This window comes from Pteropus vampyrus, unplaced genomic scaffold, assembly GCF_000151845.1.
Source record: "Pteropus vampyrus isolate Shadow unplaced genomic scaffold, Pvam_2.0 Scaffold534, whole genome shotgun sequence".
Classification (NCBI taxonomy): Eukaryota; Metazoa; Chordata; class Mammalia; order Chiroptera; family Pteropodidae; genus Pteropus; species Pteropus vampyrus.
In genome coordinates, this window is record NW_011889315.1 from 26979 (window position 1) to 32309 (window position 5331).

The window sequence follows — 5331 nt, forward strand, 5'->3', positions numbered from 1 at the left end:
GACAGATGTCGGTCAAGTTTACGAATGGCTGGTGGAACCAAGCGTTTCCATTAGGGCATGTCTGGGAGGAAGGCCTGGAAAATGTATTAATTAATGTAAAGGCCAACTTGCTGTAACCTATGATCCCAAAATATAGCAGCTTAAATAAAATAAGCTGCTTTCTCTCTTTTGCGACCCTCTCGAAGTAAGCAGGTTGTCCAAGATGGCAGACGGCAACCTTCGGTGTGTTTAGTCAGGGACCCTGTCTCCTTCAGACTTGGTGCTCTGCCACAGTTCAGTGGTTCTCAAAGTGTGGCCCCCAGATCAGCAGCTTCAACATCCTTCAGAACTTGTTAAAAATGCAAATTCTTGGGCCCCCACCCCAGACATACTGAGGCAGAAACTCCGGGAGTGGGCTCAGCAGCCTGAGTTTCAACGAGGCCCCCAGGTGATTTGATGGACGCTCAAGGTGGAAGGCCGTACCTACGGTGTTGTCCTGATTTTCATGGTCAAGGGCAGGAAGCACTTTGTCCTTCTTGAATCATCCCTTCTTGTCCAGGAGGTGGCCAGGATGGAAGTCCTCTGGCTGTTCAAAGACGTCAGGGCCAGAGGAAATTCAAATTCCAGGCACGCAACATGATTTAAGAGTGTGAGTGTAGCGGTCCAGTTAGTGATGTAGATCCTAGAGACAGACTGCCTGTCTCTTTAGGTAAGTAAGGACTCCTCTCTGAGCCTCAGTTCCCTCTTGTATAATAAGAGGATCGTTACTATATCCATCTCATAGTGTTCCTATGAGAATTCATGGTGTTATTATGTGCCTGACACATAACGTGCCCTCAAAAATATTAACTTAATCATCTTAGTAGTTTAATGTTGATGGGAGCTGCTATTTGTTCAAGTCTTGTATTAAAATCTTTACCTACACTAGCACGTTGAGCCCTCTTGTGATAGGTGTATTTTATGGAGAGAAACACATTTTATAAAGGATGAAACAGAAGCAGACTGATATGGTCATGTAGGTGATAGGTGATGGAATGAGAATTCTAACTCAGGTCTGATTTATCTAGCCTCAAATTTTAATTATATCTCAAGAAAACTGGATTTCTAAAAGTTCGTCTCTCTTCTAGGAAGACTGCGCCATCTAGTGGCTGGGAAGCTGAACTGTGATAGGAGTTGATGGGGCAGGTATAGGGAAGGACTTGCCCTTTCTGTAGCCTCTCCGGATTTTCACAATTAACTTGGGCAGACGGGAGAATCCCCGTAAGAAAGACGAGGTACGCTGAGCCCAGACGCAGATCCTGCCCGAGAGACAGGTGTCTGGAAAGGTAAACACCTGATGCTACATCAATTACTTTGCATCGTTGGCTCTGAATCATCCTGACAACTCAGAAGTTGATATTGTTAGTGTTCCCATTCTAGAAATGAATAAAACGAAGTTCAGAGATAGTAAATGACCAAGATCAAGTAGCAGAGCACATTCAAATTCAGGGCTAATCATCATTGGCGCCTGGCTGCCCCAGGAAGCTGGGAGGCAGCGCCACCTGGTGGTATCTGGTCTGAGCTGCTTCTGGTCTAGGAGAGAACAAAATAAAAACAACTAGCTAACACAGCATTTACCACATGCCAAGAACTGTTCTAAATGCTTTACTTAGATTTAATTTAAATTAACTTGTTTAATCTCTCCTTCTAACAACCCTCTAAGGCATGTAATTAATCATTAATAACCTCCACCCCTCCCCGTTTTTATTTTATTTTACTTTTCGTTCTTTCAAAAGATATTTTTACTGTGGAAGACTTCAGGCATACGCAAAAGTAGATATAATGATATATACACCATCCTTTTTCAACGAGGATCAACTCATGACTTTGTCTGTCTATACGCCCGACAATCCCCTACCCCCACCTCCCAAAAATCAGGATTATTTTGAAACAAAGCCCAGACATTGTATCAATTCACCTGTAAGTACTTTCAGTTGTGTGTCTCTAAAAGTATCCTGTTTTACTGTCGCAGAAACTGAGGCATGGAGAGGTCACATGACCTGTTTGAGGTCACTTTTCTGAAGGGGTACAGAGGCTAGATCAAGCCTTGTTGGTCTCATTCCAGGGCTTTTGCCTTTCCTTGTGATGCCGGTGGAGTGTGACATTATTCAGACAACAATAAAACTCTGCCGTTTCTTTTCAAAATTATCAAGTTGCTTCTCCATTTGACAAAACTGGAAGAGAAACAGTAGAGACGAAAGTATTATATCAATGTTTTAACTTCACTGAAGTCGATGACTGTACAGCAGCTATATCAGAGAACATCTTTGTTCTTCAGAAATAGCCACTGAAGTATTCAGGAGTAAAATACCATGTTGTGTGTAATTCACCTTAAATTATTCAAGATGAAGGATTAGATAGATTGGGCAGAAAACAAATGATATTGGAAATGGATTAAAATGTTAACCTAAGGTAAATTTGAGAAAAGAGCATAATGGATGCTATTTGTATTATACTTATTCTTAAAACTTTTCTGTAGATTTGAAATTCCTTCCCAAAAAAAGTTTTAAAATTTACAACTTTAAAATTATCATTTCAAATTTAAATAATATTCCATTGTATGCATATACCACTGTTATGAACAGAAGGTCTGTGTCTCCCCGCACCCCCACACACACCAATTTTATTTTATTAACCCCTACAGCACCTGGTCTTCCTAGGTGGTCTCTCATCCAAGTACTGACCAGGCCTGACCCTGCTTAGGTTCCAAGATCAGATGAGATCTGGCACGTTCAGGGTGGCATGGCCATAGACCCCCTGCCAATTTACATGATGAAATCCTACCCCCCAATGTGACAGTATCAGGAAGTGGGGCCTTTGGGAGCTGATCCGGTGAGGAGGGTGGAGCACATGAAAAAGAACACATACTGTATGTGGCAGATGATTCCATTTACACAAAGTTTTAAAACAGGCAAAAGAACTTCAGATAACAAAGGTCAGAATAGTGGTTCCATTTGGTGGGTATTAGCTGGAGAAGGGGCAGGACAGAGCCGTTCAGTGGACAAAAAAAATTCAATGCCTCTTATGAACACATGTCATTAAGCTGTATGCTCAATAGCTTTGCACCTTGCTGTACATAGATTATACCTACATAAACATGAAGGTAAAGGAGCAAAACAGATGAACTGTCCTATATTCATGATATGAATTACTGTAAAGCGGAGGGAAATGAATAAGCTAGTTTTATACAATGAAAAGGATGAATCTCAGAAACATAATTTTGAGCAAAGGAGCCAGACACAAAAGAATTTATATTGCATGTTCCATTTATGTGAAGGTCACAAAAATGGGCATTTAAGAATGTATGCCTGGGAGGTAAAATGCTAAACACATGCATGAAACACTACAATGCCATGAAAGTCAGGGAAATGCTTTTCTTTGGGCAGAGAGAGGTGATCGTCGTGGGAAGGGCTGGAGAAGGGGTTCCAGGACGCAGGCAACATGCTGTCTCTTCACCGGGGTTTCAGTTCGTAATAATTCATTGAGCAGTACTCACGTGTCGTGTGCACTTTTCATATATGTTGGAATGAAATATACATAATTTTCCATCACATCTAAATCATAAGATACTGTGGGATAAATTCAGTTAAATATACATATCACAACTAAAGAAGACCCCAGCTGGTCCTACACGAGCACTGGAAACCTTCAAATCAAACTGACGAGGAAGAGAAGGTCCTGACACAGCAGTGCCCACGACGCTGGATCAAGATTTTCTATTTTAGCTAAACATGAAACATTTTTTCTTCTCTTTCTTCCCTTGGCTCTGGCATTGCCCCGGAAAGGTAATGTCATCATCTGTGTCTCCCAGACGATTGCTAAGTAGGGGAAGGAAACCTCTGATATTTACAACTTTTTATTTCAGACTAGGAAAAAACCTAACTGCCTCTTGCTTTGGAATGGACAGCTGTGCCCCAGCAGAATTCAGGCCCACGAATGCCGAGGCTGCCGACCCACAGCTGGACAACGCCTCTTAGATTATCCGACTGTGCTCCTAACTGTTCTAGAAAAAACCTTCCAAGAGGCTTTCCATGATTCAGGGTTTGATAACTTTGGCATGGCCGTATTTTCCTGGTTAGGAATAGATGCCAATGGAAAAACATAATCAGAAACTCCTCCTTAACTCTTGGAGACACTGCAGATTTCATTGCTGAGGCATCAGCTGCCCACAAAGATCCTTATAGACTCCGACCAAAGGTATTCTTTTTTTTTCGATTTATTTATTTAAGTTGTTTTCAAGTATACAGTACATTGGTTAGACATCTATATAGTTCATAAAACGATCCCCCCAATTGCTCCCTCCCTCCCCTGGCCCTCCACTTAGCCATCGTATTAATGTTCACTGCGTTCCTTATGCTGTGCTCCCATCCCTGTGACCATCTATCATCTATTAATTTGTTCTTCTTTAACCCTTCACCCCATTCTCCCAGCCCCCAGCCCCCCTCCCCTCTGTCTGTCACCAAATTGTCCCCTATATTTGTTAGTCTGTTTTTGATTGGTTTGCTCTTTTTGCTCCTTAGATTCCACATATAAGTGAAATCATATGGTATTTCTCTTTCTCTGTCTGACTTATTTCACTCAGCATAATAACCTAGAAGTTATTAGGTCCATCCATGTCGTTGCAAATGGTAGGATCTCATTGTTTTTAATGGCTGAGTAATATCCCATTGTATATATGAACCATAATTTATCCAGTCATCTGTTGATGGGCACTTAGATCGCTTCCATATATTGGCTATTGTAAATTGTGCTGCTGGGAACGTAGAAGTGCATAAATCTTTACGAATTATTATTTTGGTTTTCTTTTGCCCGAAGGTGTTCTTGATAGTCAAATAGCCCTGGATTATCTTTAGCTGAGAAGGGTGGTGTCCGTGCTGTGGCCAGCACCACCCGCTGTACCTGGAACAACACTTTAGTTACTAAGATCGCCGAGCGAGCCATTTGGCTTAGAAGGATGTTGACTCCTTCGAGAGGGTCTCTCTTTGATTGGTTTGGGTCTTAGGGACTATGGCTCCAAAGTGCACTCCAAACGTTGGCCGTTATTCTGCTTATGGTTACCATGGCAATCTCCCTGATGCTGTATTCTCTCAAAAGCTTTAAAGGCATGTTTGCAGCCACTAAGGGCCAAGCACCTGCTCTCCCTAAGACTGGGGTGTCAGAAGGAGAATGAAAAGCATGACTGACTGAAGGCTTATGAACCTGGAACCGTGACCTGCGAATGTCGCAGAGGTTAAGTGGCAACGTCATGCTACACAGAGGATCAGCTGAGCTGCGGATTAGTAGCTGACAGTGACAGCAATGTCTTAATTTTTT

At 42.1% G+C, this 5331-nt stretch overlaps 1 pseudogene; it reads right to left on the reverse strand.

Annotated features, from left to right (window-relative positions):
* Positions 1-2653: 2653 nt before the first annotated feature.
* LOC111733166 lies at positions 2654-2772 on the reverse strand (annotated as a pseudogene).
* Between the last annotated feature and the right edge of the window lie 2559 nt (positions 2773-5331).